Here is a 16,914-nt window from a genome sequence, read left to right on the forward strand (position 1 = left end):
TGCAGAATGTTCCTGTTAAGTCTTCTCCACCATTGTTTCTCCAACTACCAGGGAAGGATCTCACTACCTTCATTGGTATATTTATTGAGAGACATGTGTTCAAATTCCAAAGCAGCCGGGGAAATATTCTCTTAATTATATTGATCAGGAATACCAAAATATTTTGACTAAGAACCAGACGAATGGCAGATGAACTTAATGAGCGCTTTGCATCAGTCTTCGCTGCAGAAGCAGTGTACCAGAGGTCCGTGAGTGTCAGGGAGCAGAAGTGAGTGCCATTGCTATTACAAAGGAAAAAGTACGAGGCAAACTGAAAGGTCTTAAGGTGAGTCATGCACCTGGACCAGATGGACAACATCCCAGAGTCCTGAGAGAGGTTGCTGAAGAGATAACTGATGCATTGGTCATGATCTTCAAGATTCACTTGATTCTGGCATGGTCCTGAGGGACTGGAAGATTGCAAATGTCTCTCCACTCTTTAAGAAGGAAGGAAGACAAAAGAAAGGAAATTATAAGCCAGTTAGCCTAACCTCAGTGGTTGGAAAAGTGTTTTACGGTATTATTGAGGTTTCAGGTGGCTTGGGGACTGATGATAAAATAAGTCAAAGTCAGCATGGCTTCTGTGAAGAAAAATTTTACCTGACAAATCTGTTAGAGTTCTTCAAGGAAATAACAGGCAGGGTGAAGAAAGGAGAGACAGTGGATGTCATTTACTTGGAATTTCAGAAGGCATTTGATAAGGTGCCGCACATGAGGTTGCTTAATAAATCCTATGGTGTTACAGGAAAGACACAGGCATGGATAGAGGAATGGCTGACAGGCAGGAGGCAATGAGTGGGAATAAAGGGGGCCTTTTCTGGTTGGCTGCCAGTGACTAGTGGTGTCCCTCAGGGGTCAGTATTGGGACTGCTACTTTTCACATTGTTTGTTGATGATTTGGATAATGGAATCGATGGCTTTGTGGCAAAGTTTGCAGATGATATGAAGATAGGTGGAGGAGTAGGTAGTGCTGAGGAAGCAATGCGATTGCAGCAGGACTTGGACAAATTGGAAGAATGGGCAAAAATGTGGCAGATGGAATACAGTGTTGGGAAGTGTATGATAGTGCATTTTGGTAAAAGGAACTATAGTGCAGACTATTATCTAAATGGGGAGAAAGTTCAAACATCAGAGGTGCAGAAGGACTTAGGAGTTCTCATGCAAGACTCCCAGAATGTTAATTTACAGGTTGAGTCTGTGGTAAAGAAGGCAAATGCAACGTTGGCATTTGTTTCAAGGGGAATAGAATATAAAAGCAAGGAGATAATTCTGAGCCTTTATAAGACAGTAGTCAGGCCGCACTTGGAGTATTGTCAACAATTTTGGGCCCCATATCTCAGAAAGGATGTGTTGTCATTGGAGAGAGTCCAGAAGTGGTTCATGAGGATGATTCTGGGAATGAAGGGGTTAACATATGAGGAATGTTTGGCAGATTTGAGCCTGTATTCACTGGAATTTAGAAGAATGTGGGGGATCTCATTGAAACCTACCAAATGTTGAAAGGACTAGATAAGGTGGATGTGGGGGAATGTTTCCTATGGTGGGGGCATCCAGAACTAGAGGGCACAGCCTCAAAATTGAGGGGCGACCCTTCAGAACAGAGATAAGGAGGAATTTTTTTAAGCCAGGGAGTGGTGAATCTGTGGAATGCTCCACCACAGACTGCAGTGGAAGCCAAGTCGTGCATACATTTTTTAAGTGGAAGTTGATTGTTTTCTGATCGGTCAGGGTATCAAAGGATATGTCGAGAAGGCAGGTATACGGGGTTGAGTGGGATCTGGGATCAGCCATGATGAAATTGCGGAGCAGACTTGATGGGCTGAATGACCTAATTCTGCTCTATGTCTCATGGTATAATGGACAACTGGACCACTAATGCCCTTTGGGGAGGGAAATTTTTACCCTTACCCAATTGGCTGTAATACAACTCCAACATGGTTGACTCCTAACACCCTACTGGAACAGTACAGTAAGCCCCTCATTCAGCATCTCATATTCCCACCTTCCCCCTCAGATTATGTTTGGGTGGCCTCCAACCTAAAGGAATGAGCATCAATTTCTCTAACTGCCAACAATTTCTTCCCCTCACACTTCTCTCTTTTTCTATTCCTCATCCTGCTTCCCCTCTCACCCCTTCTCTTCTCCTCACCTGCCCATCATCCTCCCTTCAGTTCCCATCCTCCTCTCCTTTCTCTTATTGTCAACTATCTTCTCTGCTAAGACTTCTCCAGCGGTTTACCTCTCCAATCTACCACCTTCCAGCTTCTAACTTCATTCTCCCCTTCCCCCACCCACCCATCTGCCCCCTCATCTGGCTTCACCTATCACCTGCCAGCTTTTATTCCTTCCCCTTCCTCTACCTTCTTATTCTGTCTTCAGCCCCTCTTCCTTTCTAGTCCTGATGAAGGATCTCAGCCTGAAATGTCGACTGTTCGTTTCCCCCCATAGATGCTGCCTGACCTGCTGAGTTCCTCAAGCATTTTGTGTGTGTTGCTCAAATAGGTAGATAGATATATATACTTTATTGATCCTGAGGGAAATTGGGTTTCGTTACAGCCGCACCAACCAAGAATAGAGTGTAAATATAGCAATACAAAAACCACCAACAATCAAACAACAAAATGCAAAACTATGCCAGATAGAAAATAAGTCCAGGACCAGTCTATTGGCTCAGGGTGTCTGACCCTCCACGGGAGGAGCTGCACGTTCGATGGACACAGGCAGGAACGACCTCCCGTGCCGCCCAGTGTTGTATCACGGTGGAATATGGCTGAAGTCCAACAGTAAAATGTTCAATATCCAGTCTGCAAACACATTCCTCGATCGTGATATACCCCGGATTGCACCATCCGTTGTTAGCCAGATCAGTAAGCACCCCACTCCTTCACGCTGCTTACCGCTCTCAGTGCACTTCCGGTCAGGCGGAACGGTATTACCCACCGAACTCCTCTTCTCCAAAAGTCTCTGTTGTCTCGACCCGGTCCTCTTTCCTCGGCTTTGTGATCCCCCTCTGTGTGTTTTCCTCCGGATTTCAGCAGGGGTGTCTGCCGCTCTGATCGCTAAGCCGACCGGAATTTGCTGGTCCGTGGAATCCACAATGCGACTTTGCTTCTGTCCCACGTGTCGGGATGTAACCATTTCCAGCGCTAAAGAAAACCCTAATAAAACACTCTCTACCAGCATATTAGAGAGGGTGCAGCTTCGACGTGTTACCGTGAGAAAAAAATACAAAAAATAACGTAAATTAAAAAGTAAGAAGAAGAAAGTAAAAGAATAGATCGGAACGGCTGTACCAGGCTGCATGATTTCAAACATCTGCAAAATCTCTTGTGTTAACGTTTTTTAATAATGAGTTGGTGATTAGCATGTGGAAGTATGTATATGCAAATATTATTTGCACACGACAAGATCAAAATATTAAACTAATCTGTTCACTACATATAAAATATAATATACTATATATATAAAATATTATATATGATATTACATATATAATATCTTTAATATCGTATGTGTTAACTAGGGGCCCGTGCACAATCCTGATTTGATGGAGACAGACGTGAGAAGCACAGAGGAACATCTGGAGAAACTTCTGAAATGCCCGCTCCGCTGCCGCTGCTACTGTGCGATCGAGAATCTCTGGAGGGGAAGGCCACAAATCCTCGGCTTTGCCTATTGCCTGTTGCCAGGGCCGGGGTCGAAGCGCTCGGCAGAAATGGTGCTCGGTGCTCGGTGTCGGAGAGCTGGTCGGAGGCTCGGAGTTTTCGGACGGACTCGGAGTCGGAATGTGGTCGGATGCTTCCAGGATGCTGCATCGGCAAGTTTGCGGTGCTGGAGGTTCACCGTCTGCGTGAGATGATGGGACTTTCGAGAGACTTTGAGATTTTTACCGTGCCCATGGGCTGTTCTTATCAAATTATGGTATTGCTTTGCACTGTTATAATTATGTGGTTTTTGTCAGTTTTTCAGTTGGTTTGTCATGTGTTTCTGTGATATCATTCTGGAAAAACACTATCATTTCTTAATGCATGCATTACTAAATGACAATAAAAGAGGACTGTGTGTCCTCATAATCTAATCTAATATCAGTATAGATAATTTCGGCTTTATTGAGTCAATATGATAGGTAATTTATTAGGTACCTCTGTACACCTGCTCATTCATGCAAATATCTAATCAGCCAATCATGTGGCAGCAACTCAATGCATAACGATATGCAGACATGGTTAAGAGGTTCAGTTGTTGTTCAGAACAAACATCAGAATGGGCAAGAAATGTGGTCTAAGTGATTTTGACTGTGGGCTGATTATTGGTGTTAGATGGGGTGGTTTGATTATCTCAGAAACTGCTGATCTCCTGGGATTTTTATGCACAACAGACTCTAGAGTTTACAGAGAATGGTGTGAAAAACAAAAAGAAACATCCAGTGAGGACACTTCTATGGGCAAAATTGCCTTGTTAATGAGAGAGGTCAGAGGAGAATGGCCAGACTGGTTCAAGCTGACAGGAAGGCATCTGTAACTCAAAGAACCACGTTCTATGAGTGTTATAATAGTAAACAGCATCTCTGAATGCACAATATGTCTAACTTTGAAGTGAATGTGCTACAGCAGCAGACCATGAACTTACAGGAAGTACCTAATAAAGTGGCCACTGAGTGTACTATGTTTCTCACAGGACTGATTTTGCAATGGGCTGTTACTCTCGATTTCATTTGTTAAGCAACCGAGCGATCTATTTAGCTGCTAATCAGAATCAGAGTCAGATTTAATATCACTGACATATGTTGTGCAATTTGTTAACTTTACGGCAGCAGTACAATGCAATACATAATAAATATAGAGGAAAATCTGAGTTACAGTAAGTATTGTGTGTATTGTAAAAAATAGTTAAGTTAACCGAGTAGTGCAAAAAAAAATGAAATAAAAAAGTAGTGAGGTAGTATTTATGGGTTCCATGTCCATTTAGAAATCCGATGGCAAAGAGGAAGAAGTTGTTCCTAAATTGTTGAGTGTGTGCCTTCAGGCTTCTGTCCCTCCTTCCTGATGGCAACAATAAGAAGAGGGCATGTCCTGAGTGATGGGGGTCCTTAATGATGTATACTGCCTTCCCAAGGTATTGTTCCTTGAAGATGTCTTTGATAATATGGAGGCTGGTCCCTATGATGGAGCTGACTAACTTTACAAGTTTCTGTAACTTATTTTGATTTTGTGCAGTGAACCTATGTTGATGCCATTGCCCCAGCAGAACACCGCAAAGAAAATGTGAAGGAGAGGCCTGCATACTCCAAAGGACCTCAGTCTCCTCAGGAAGTAGAGGCGACTCTGGCCCTCCTTGTACCCAACCTCTGTGTGGGTGCAAGTTTGTTGCTGTGACACCACTCAACTAACTGCTATATCTTGATCCTGTACGGCCTTTCGTCACCATTTGAAATTCTGCCAACAATGGTTGTATCATCAGCAATTTTATAGATGGCTTTTGAGCTATGCCTAGCCACTCAATCAGGGGTGCAGAGAGAGTACATCAGTGGACAAAGCACACATCCCTGTGGTGATTGTCAGCAAGATGGGGATGTTACTTCCAATCTGCTCTGAGGATCCGGTTGCAGAGGGAGATACAGAGGCCCAGGTTCTGTAGCTTTTCGATCAGGACTGTAGGAATGATGGTGTTAAATGTTGAGCTGTAGTCAATAAACAGCATCCTGAGATAGGTCTAGTTGATCCAAGGCTGTGTGTTGAGCCATTGAGATCGTGTCTACCGTAGACCCATTGTGGCGATGGGGAAATTGCAGAAGGTCCAGGTTCTTGCTGAGACAGGAAATCATTCTATCCATGACCAACTTCTCAAAGCATTTCATCACCGTGGATGTGAGCGCTACTGGACAATAGTCATTAAGGCAGCTCACACTACTCTTCTTGGGTAGTGGTATAATTGTTGCCCTTTTGAAGGGTGGGAACTTCTGACCGTAGCAGTGAGAGATTGACAATGTCTTTGAATACTCCTGCCAGTTGGTTGGCACAGGTTGTCAGAGTCTTACCAGATACCCTACAAGGGTTCAATCTTTTGAAAGACAGCCTGACATCGACCCCTGAGACAGAGATCACAATGACATCAAATGCTGCAGGGATCCTCATAGCTGTAGTTATATTCTCCCTTTCAAAGTGAGCATAAAAGGTGTTGAGCTTGTCTGGTAGTGAAGCATCATTGCCAATCATGATGTTGGGTTTTGCTTTGTAGGAAGTAATGGCTTGAAAACCCTGCCAGAGTTGATGTGCATCCAATGTCGCCTCCAACTTCTCTTGGAATTGTTTCTTCCCTCTTAAATTAGCCCTCCACAAGTTAAACCTGGTTTTCTTATGCAGCCCTGGGTCACCAGACTTAAATGCCACACATCTAGCCCTCAGCAGGCAATGAACCTCCTGGTTCATCCATGACTTTTGGTTTGGAATGTACAGTAAGTTTTCATAGACACACACTCATCCACACAGGTTTTAATGGAGTCCAGATTCGAACACAGTCCAGTACTGTAGGCACTCCTGTGCTTCCCTTGTCCAAACCTTCTTGGTCCTCACTACTGGTGCTGCAGTCTTCAGTCTCTGCCTGTACTCAGGGAGTGGAAGTACAGCCAGGTGATCTGTCTAATGGAAAATTGCAAAATTCAAAGCAAAGAAGCAACACTCTGCTGGAGAAACTCTGGATCGTGAGGATGAAAGGCTTCACATTTTGGATTGAAGCCATGCCCTGAGTTGCTCCAGGACAATTCCTTTCACTTGACCCAGTGTGTTCCTCCAGCAGATTGTTTATTGCTCCCAGATTCCAGCATTTGCACTCTCGTGTTTCCAAGTAAAGGAAGGATAAAGGTTTTTGCAGTGCAACAGTCTTGTGTCTACCTTGTCATAACTTAACTTGAATTAAAGATTAAGCATTAATTAATTATTAGTTTTATTTGTCACATGTACATTGAAACATGCAGTGAAATGCATCATTGCATCAACGACCATTGCAATCCGAGGGTTGTGCTGGGGGCAGCTCACAAGTGTCGCCATGCTTCCAGTGCCAGTATAGCATGCCCACACCTTACTAACTCTAACCCGTACGTTTTTGGATTATGGAAGGAAACCGCAGCACCCAGAGGAAATCCAAGCAGTTGGGGAGAACGTACAAGCTCCTTACGTACAGTAGTGGAATTGAACCAGGAATTGTACCATCAATGGAACAGTAAGATGATTGTGATGTTACCATGCCAGTCATTAATTTAAATAATGCAAGAAAACAAATGATATGGGAACCAATGGGGGGGGGGGGGGGCGCAGTCGAGAGCCTGCCCCTGCCTTTCTATTGACCAGCACCGTTTATTGTTCTTGTGTTAAAATGCTTTTTGTGGGATTATGGTGGGAAGTTCCAGTTTGTTTATTGTTACATTTTAGCTTGGGTTATAGAGTTATTTGCTTGTGAATTTGTGGGTCACCAGAACTGTAATTGGGGTGTGTGATTGTCACCTCCCCCATCGGTATGAGACTGATGGGTTCTCTCTCCAGGTCATGGTGCCTGGTCTGCTTTGTGTTTATCACAATAAACGGTTGTTAAGTTAACGAGCTTCCTTGTCTGTTATTATGGATCAAATGCTCGCCACAGTATGTTGGGCATCATATTGAAACTGATGTGGCTTCAGTCACAGACAAGACACCTAGAACCAAAAGGCTTGACATTGCAGAAAACTTAAAACAAGGAAATTAATAGATTTAAGAGGAATGTCATGTTTGTTTCTCTGCAGATTTGACACATCATAGGGGTTGTGGATTTAATGTTTTGGAATTGAATAGCAACTAAACCTAATTTAGGAACTGATTCCCTCTGTTGATTGTACAGTTATTAAACTAATTGTCAAATTGGTAGTGTAATAGATCACTTACTAAATTATTTAGCACCAGTGAACTTTTCCCCTGTTGTCACTTAATTTGATTAATAAACGCAATTAGTATTGAAAATTAAGACGCAAATATCTGGCAATCCTTTAATTGGAAAATGGCACAAACAAACTGATACCCAGAACTGCACATTTTGTTTGGTGCATGATGTATTGAATCTCATGTGGTTTATTTGTTTGAAGTTCAAGTTCAGCTCCAAGGAGCTAGGTTGGGAATGTATCATCTGCAGTAACTGTGTTGACAAGACCATTTCAGTGCTTTCATCTTGAAACGGTGCAGTTTTGGTTTAAGAAGGAGGATATGCTGAAAAAATGGGGATTTAACAATTTCCAAAATTTATGTCATCTTGTGACCAGCATCATTACATGCTGGAGCATTGCCTGTGGATGGAACATAAATCCATTAGGATACCTGGCCTGAATTAATGGGCAAGATCAATCAGTGCTGGTCAATGACTAAGTCAAAGAAATTTATTATCGAAGTATGTATATGTCACCATATACTACCTTGAGATTCATTTTCTTGCAGGCATTCACAGGAAAATAAGTACTATAGAATTTGTGAAAAACGATATATAACTAATGGCCAACAAAGAACAATGTGCAAAGGAAGATAAATTGTCTTCTCTGGACAGAAGAGATCACAAGAGCCTCTTCCATACACCCTGAAGAAGGGTCTCAGTCCGAAATGTTTATTCATTTCCATAGATGCTGCCTGATCAGCTGAGTTCCTCCAGTGGTTTGTGTGTGTTGCTCAGGAAATATATATTTCAAATTAAAACCCAGAAGGAAACTAAGAATCAAAAAGTTAAAAAGTAAAATGGACCTTGATTTAGTCCTACCTCATTTAAAATGGCATAGTAGTGTTATGGTCAGTGCAATGCTATTACAGCGGGTTCAATTCAAAGTTCAAAGTAAATTTTATTATCAAAGTACATATGTGTTCGTCCATTGTTGACGTCGATGAGGACCTCGACACCATTATGATATTATGATGGTGTCGAGACTAGCGCGTGGTTTGGATTTAAGTGAGGGAGAGTTGCACAGCGTCAGCCTCACTCTCTCTTCCCAATTCCCATCTGGATTCAGTGGCAAGACAGAGTCGAGACAGCTGGAGATGGGACTAGGCGCAGTGGATGACCAGGACATCTTCTGTGTCTTGTTGTGCTCTACACATTCCACGACGCTTGCAGAGACCGCCTTCTTGACCGTTGGACCTTCCATTGGTCTCGTTCGCTCAATCTGCTGGAGTCTGAATTCACATGCTGGGATAGACAACTCCCTATCTCACCGAGGATTTGTCAAAATACATATATATCACCATAAACAACCCTGAGATTTATTTTCCTGCGGGCATACTCAGCAAATCTACAGAATAATAACTATAACAGGATAAATGAAAGATCAACCAATGCAGAAGACAACAAACTGTGCAAATGAAATATATAAATAAATAGCAATAAATAACGAGAACATGAGATGCTGAGGTAAAGACGGGGGGAGGAGAAGATGGTGCACCGCGCATGCGCAGCCCTCTGGTGAAAAATGATATCGTATCCGTTAAATAGGGGCCGTGGACAATTCTGATTTGATGGATACAGACGTGAAAGCACAGAGGAACATCTGGAGAAATTTCTGAAACGCCAGTTTGCTGCTGTTGTTACTGCGCGATTGGGAATCTTTCAGAGGGAAGGCCTCAAAATCCCCGGCTTTGCCTGCTGATGGCGACCGAGATTGAGGTCGAATCGTTCGGATAGAGACGGCGCTCAGTACCCGGTGTCGGAGAGCTGATCGGAGGCTCGAAGTTTTCGGATGACTCAGAGTCGGACTGTGGTCGGGCATGGCAGGGAGAGATTTTCTTCCTTCTCCCGTCTGCGTGAGATGTGGCACATTTGAGAGACTTTGAACTTTTTACTGTGCTCATGGACTTCTTCATCAAGTTATGGTATTGTTGCACTGTTGTAACTATATGTTATAATTATGTGGTTTTGTTTGTTTTTTCAGTCTTTGTCTGTCCTGTGTTTTGTGATATCACACCGGAGGAAATATTGTATCATTTCTTAATGCATGCATTACTAAACGACAATAAAAGAGGACTGCGTGTCTTCATAATCTAAAAAAAAGAGTCCTTAAAGTGAGATTATTGGTTCTAGGAACATTTCAATGATGGGGAAATGAGTGTAGTTATCCCTTTTTATTCAAGAGCCTGAGGGTTGAGGGGTAGTAACTGTTCTTGAACCTGGTGGTGTGAGTCCTGAGGCTCTTGTACCTTCTACCTGATGGCAGCAGCGAGAAAAGAGCACGGCCTGGGTGGTGCTTTCCCACATCAGCATGTCATGTGGATGTGCTCAATAGTAGGGAGGGCTTTATCCGTGATGTACTGGACTGAATCTGCTACCTTTTGTAGGATTTTCTGTTCGAGGGCATTGGTGTTTCCAGACCAGACCATGATGCAGCCAGTCAGTATGCTCTCCATCACACATCAATAGAAGTTTGTCAGTGATTTAGATGTCATGCTGAATTCCTGCAGACTCCTGAGGAATTAGAGACACTGCCGCGCTTCCTTCACAATTCACTTACATGTTGGATCAAGAACAGGTCCCCTAAAATAGAAACACGCAGGAATTTAAAGTTGCTAACCCTCTCCCCCTCTGCTCATCCGATGAGGACTGGCTGGTGGACCTCCGGTTTCCCTCTCCTGAAGTCTACAACCAGTTCCTTGGTCTTATAGGCATTGAGTGAGAGGCTATTGTTATGACACCACTCAGCCACATTTTCAATCTCCCTCCTGTATGCTGATTCATCACCACCTTTGATACAGCCCACAACAGTGGTGTCATCAGCAAACTTAAATATGGTATTGGAGCTGTACATAGCCACACAGTCGATATATATATAGAATAGTACAGCACAGTACAGGCCCTTCAGCCCACATTGTTGTGCCGACCCTCAAACCCTGCCTCCCATATAAGCCCCCACCTTAAATTCCTCCATATACCTGTCTAGTAGTCTCTTAAACTTCACTAGTGTATCTGCCTCCACCACTGACTCAGGCAGTGCATTCCACGCACCAACCACTCTCTGAGTAAAAAACCTTCCTCTAATATCCCCCTTGAACTTCCCACCCCTTACCTTAAAGCCATGTCCTCTTGTATTGAGCAGTGGTGCCCTGGAGAAGAGGTGCTGGCTATCCACTCTACCTATTCCGCTTATTATCTTGTACACCTCTATCACGTCTCCTCTCATCCTCCTTCTCTCCAAAGAGTAAAGCCCTAGCTCCCTTAATCTCAGATCATAATGCAAACTTTCTAAACCAGGCAGCATCCTGGTAAATCTCCTCTGTACCCTTTCCAATGCTTCCGCATCCTTCCTATAGTGAGGTGACCAGAACTGGACACAGTACTCCAAATGTGGCCTAACCAGAGTTTTATAGAGCTGCATCATTACATCGCGACTCTTAAACCCTATCCCTCGACTTATGAAAGCTAACACCCCATAAGCTTTCTTAACTACCCTATCCACCTGTGAGGTAACTTTCAGGGATCTGTGGACATGTATCCCCAGATCCCTCTGCTCCTCCACACTACCAAGTATCCTGCAATTTATTTTGTACTCTGCCTTGGAGTTTGTCCTTCCAAAGTGTACCTCCTCAAACTTCTCCAAGTTGAACTCCATCTGCCACTTCTCAGCCCACTTCTGCATCCTATCAATGTCTCTCTGCAATCTTTGACAATCCTCTACACTATCTACAACACCACCAACCTTTGTGTCGTCTGCAAACTTGCCAACCCACCCTTCTACCCCCACATCCAGGTTGTTAATAAAAATCACGAAAAGTAGAGGTCCCAGAACAGATCCTTGTGGGCCACCACTAGTCACAATCCTCCAATCTGAATGTACTCCCTCCACCACCACCCTCTGCCTTCTGCAGGCCAGCCAATTCTGAACCCACCTGGCCAAACTTCCCTGGATCCCATGCCTTCTGACTTTCTGAATAAGTCTACCGTGTGGAACCTTGTCAAATGCCTTACTAAAATCCATATAGATCACATCCACTGCACTACCCTCATCTATATGCCTGGTCGCCTCCTCAAAGAACTCTATCAGGCTTGTTAGACACGATCTGTCCTTCACAAAGCCATGCTGACTGTCCCTGATCAGACCAGGATTCTCTAAATGCCCATAGATCCTATCTCTAAGAATCTTTTCCAACAGCTTTCCCACCACAGACATAAGGCTCACTGGTCTATAATTACCCGAACTATCCCTACTACCTTTTTTGAACAAAGAGACAACATTCACCTCCCTCCAGTCCTCCGGTACCATTCCCGTGGACAACGAGGACATAAAGATCCTAGCCAGAGGCTCAGCAATCTCTTCTCTCGCCTCGTGGAGCAGCCTGGGGAATATTCCGTCAGGCCCCGGGGATTTATCCGTCCTAATGTATTTTAACAACTCCAACATCTCCTCTCCCTTAATATCAACATGCTCCAGAACATCATCCTCACTCATATTGTCCTCACCGTCATCAAGTTCCCTGTCATTGGTGAATGCCAAAGAGAAGTATTCATTGAGGACCTCGCTCACTTCCACAGCCTCCAGGCACATCTTCCCACCTTTATCTCTAATCGGTCCTACCTTCACTCCTGTCATCCTTTTTTTCTTCACATAATTGAAGAATGCCTTGGGGTTTTCCTTTACCCTACTCACCAAGACCTTCTCATGCCCCCTTCTTGCTCTTCTCAGCCCCTTCTTTAGCTCCTTTCTTGCTTCCCTATATTCCTCAATAGACCCATCTGATCCTTGCTTCCTAAACCTCATCTATGCTGCCTTCTTCCACCTGACTAGATTTTCCACCTCACTTGTCACTCATGGTTCCTCCACCCTACCATTCTTTATCTTCCTCACTGGGACAAATTTATCCCTAACATCCCACAAGAGATCTCTAAACATCGACCACAAGTCCATAGTACATTTCCCTGAAAAACGTCATCCCAATTCACACCCACAAGTTCTAGCCTTACAGCCTCATAATTTGCCTTTCCCCAATTAAAAATTTTCCTGTTCTCTCTGACTCTATACTTTTTCATGATAATGCTAAAGGCCAGGGAGCGGTGGTCACTGTCCGCCAGATGCTCACGCACTGAGAGATCTGTGACCTGACCCGATTCATTACCTAGTACTAGATCTAGTATGGCACTCCCCCAGTCGGCCTGTCCACATACTGTGACAGGAATCCGTCCTGGACACACTTAAGAAACTCTGCCCCATCCAAACCATTGGAACTAATCAGGTGCCAATCAATATTAAGGAAGTTAAAGTCACTCATGATAACAACCCTGTTATTTTTTCACCTTTCCAATATCTGCCTCCCAATCTGCTCCTCTGTATCTCTGCTGCTACCAGGGGGCCTATAGAATACCCCCAATAGAGTAACTGCTCCCTTCCTGTTCCTGACTTCCACCCATACTGACTCAAAAGAGGATCCTGCTACATTACCCACCCTTTCTGTGGCTGTAATAGTATCCCTGACCACTAATGCAACCTCTCCTCCTCTTTTACCGCCCTCTCTATCCCTTTTAAAGCACTGAAATCCAGGAATATTGAGAATCCATTCCTGCCCTGGTGCCAGCCAAGTCACTGTAATGGCCACTTCATCATAATTCCGTGTATGTATCCAAGCTCTCAGTTCATCACCTTTGTTCCTGATGCTTCTTGCATTGAGGTACACACATTTCAGCCCTTCTACCTTACTGTCTTTACACCATTTATTCTGCTTCTCTTTCCTCAAAGCCTCTCTGTATGTTAGATCTGGCTTTACTCCATGCATTTCTTTCACTGCTCTATCGCTCTGGGTCCCATCCCCCTTGCAAATTAGTTTAAACCCTCCCGAACCATGCTAGCAAACCTACCTGCAAGGATATTGCTCCCCCTCGAGTTCAGGTGCAACCCATCCAATCTGTACAGGTCCCACCTTCCCCAGAAGAGATCCCAATGATCTAAACATAGAACATAGAACATAGAACATAGAACACAGAATAGTACAGCACCGTACAGGCCCTTCGACCCACAATGTTGTGCCAACCCTCAAACCCTGCCTCCCATATAAGCCCCCACCTTAGATTCCTCCATATACCTGTCTAGTAGTCTCTTAAACTTCACGAGTGAATCTGCCTCCACCACTGACTCAGGTAGTGCATTCCACACACCAACCACTCTCTGAGTAAAAAACCTTCCTCTAGTATCCCCCTTGAACTTCCCACCCCTTCAGTGCTAGGGAATTGAAAACCGCTGAGGAGATTGAGGCCATGAGAAGTGTCGCGGATGTCGGGGGAAAGCGACTGACTCCAATGGGATAGAGTGGAGTCGATGTATGAGGACAGGAGTTCAGTGGGGCAGGAGCGCCCAGGAGCAGTGTCGGACAAACAGGCCAACAGTCAACAGTCTCGCTTTTCAGGAATTGTCTCTTTCAGTTCTGCCTTACACTGAACCAAGCTCTGCGCTTCGGGTTCATTTATATTCAGACCTCTTTTAGGTGTTGCTGAACCCACCCTGACGTGGAAATTCAAGCAACACACATAAAAGTTGCTGGTGAACGCAGCAGGCCAGGCAGCATCTCTAGGAAGAGGTGCAGTCGACGTTTCAGGCCGAGACCCTTCGTCAGGACTAACTGAAGGAAGAGTGAGTAAGGGATTTGAAAGTTGGAGGGAGAGGGGGAGATCCAAAATGATAGGAGAAGACAGGAGGGGGAGGGATGGAGCCAAGAGCTGGACAGGTGATTGGCAAAAGGGGATATGAGAGGATCATGGGACAGGAGGCCCAGGAAGAAAGACAAGGGGGGGGGGGACCCAGAGGATGGGCAACGGCTGAACATCTACGCTCTGTCTGCCAAAGAAAGCAGGATCTCCCAGTGGCCACACATTTTAATTCCATATCCCATTCCCATTCTGACATGTCTATCCACGGCCTCCTCTACTGTAAAGATGAAGCCACACTCAGGTTGGAGGAACAACGCCTCATATTCCATCTGGGTAGCTTCCAACCTGATGGCATGAACATTGACTTGTCTAACTTCCACTAATGCCCCACCTCCCCCTCGTACCCCATCTGTTACTTATTTTTATGCACACATTCTTTCTCTCACTCTCCTTTTTCTCCCTCTGTCCCTCTGAATATACCCGTTGCCCATCCTCTGAGTCCCCCCCCCCCCTTGTCTTTCTCCCTGGGCCTCCTGTCCCATGATCCTCTCATATCCCCTTTTGCCAATCACCTGTCCAGCTCTTGGCTCTATCCCTCCCCCTCCTGACTTCTCCTATCATTTTGGATCTCCCCCTCCCCCTCCCACTTTCAAATCCCTTACTCACTCTTCCTTCAGTTAGTCCTGACGAAGGGTCTCGGCCTGAAACGTCGACTGTACCTCTTCCTAGAGATGCTGCCTGGCCTGCTGCATTCACCAGCAACTTTGATGTGTGTTGCTTGAATTTCCAGCATCTGCAGAATTCCTGTTGTCTGACGTGGAAATTGCCGTTATTCCTTCCCAGTGAACACTTGCAGCAACGTTATGTTCATTCCCGAGACTGCAGCGCCCCTAGAGGACAATCGCGGTACTGCATGAGTTCAGCAGTTCCCAAATGTGAAGGGAATCTGAACCAGGAAGTGCCGGGAGTTCACATGGCTCCGAAAGGACAGGTCGAGAGTTTAATCAAGGAGGTAATTTGTCCCATCTGCCTGGATTTCTTCACTGATCCGGTGTCGCTGGCATGTGGCCACTACTTCCGCCGCTCCTGTATCACACGGTGTTGGGAAAGGGAGGAGAGAAACTCCTGCCCAGAATGTAGGGAGGATATTGCAGACCGCACCCTCAGGGCCAGTCGGGCCTTAGCAAATATGTCTGAGAAAGCTCGAAAACTAAACCTGAATCCGAAAGAGAAGGAAAATAAACTTAACTGCGAGTAACACGACGAAGAACTGAAGCTGTTTTGTGAGACGGACAAGACACTGATCTACCTGATCTGTAGAGATGGGCGGGAACACAAGTCTCACAACTTCATGCCGGTTAATGAAGCCGTTGAAATCTACAAGGGTCGAGTTAAATCTTCCTTAGACTCTGTCACTAAAAAGAAATCAGACTTCGAGGAAATGGAGCAACAACAGAAAGAGAAGATTTCTGGAGTTCAGGAACAGTCACACAGCCTTCAGTCCCAGATCACATCCCTGTTTGCTGAACTGCGCCGGGTTCTCACTGAGAAAGAGCAGCGTGTCCTCTGAGATCTCAGGGAAGAAGAGGAGAGGATTCTGAATCCAATGGAAAAAGATCTTCAAGGGATTCAAGAGATTTTAAATTCTATTCTAAAAATCTAAAATCCTGCACCCAGCACCAACTCCTCAGCCACGCATTCAACTGCCATCTCCTCCAATTCTTACCATCACTGTCACGTAGCACTGGCAGCAATCCTGAGAACGCCACCCTTGAGGTCCTGTTCTTCAACCTTCTGCCTAGTTCCCGAAACTCACACTTCAGGACCTCTTCCTGCCTATGTCGTTGGTCCCAACATGTATCACGACTTCTGGTTGCTTTCCGTCTCGTACCAGGATGTCGTGCACCCGGTCAGAGACATCCCGGACCCTGGCACCCAGGAGGCAACAAACCACGCGGGTGTCCTTCTCACGTCCACAAAATCTCCTGTCTGCTCCCCTGACTATAGAGTCTCCAATGACGACAGCTCTCTTCTTCTCCGTCCCACCCTTCTGCACCACAGGGTCAGACTCAGTGCCGGAGGCCCTGCCACCGTGGCTCACACCTGGTCGGTCGTCCCTGCCAACAGTATCCAGGACGGTAAACTTATTATTCAGGGGAATGGCAACAGGGGTGCTCTGCACTACCTGTCTGCTCACCTTCGCTTTCCCCCCTCTGACTGTCACCCAACGACCTGCTTCTGACAGCCTCG

General features: G+C 45.1%; 1 pseudogene; it reads left to right on the forward strand.

Annotated features, from left to right (window-relative positions):
* Positions 1 to 16,327, forward strand: part of LOC140184957 (nuclear factor 7, brain-like) — a 138,485-nt pseudogene extending 122,158 nt beyond the window's left edge.
* Positions 16,328 to 16,914: the final 587 nt, after the last annotated feature.

Source organism: Mobula birostris, chromosome 20 (assembly GCF_030028105.1).
Source record: "Mobula birostris isolate sMobBir1 chromosome 20, sMobBir1.hap1, whole genome shotgun sequence".
Classification (NCBI taxonomy): Eukaryota; Metazoa; Chordata; class Chondrichthyes; order Myliobatiformes; family Myliobatidae; genus Mobula; species Mobula birostris.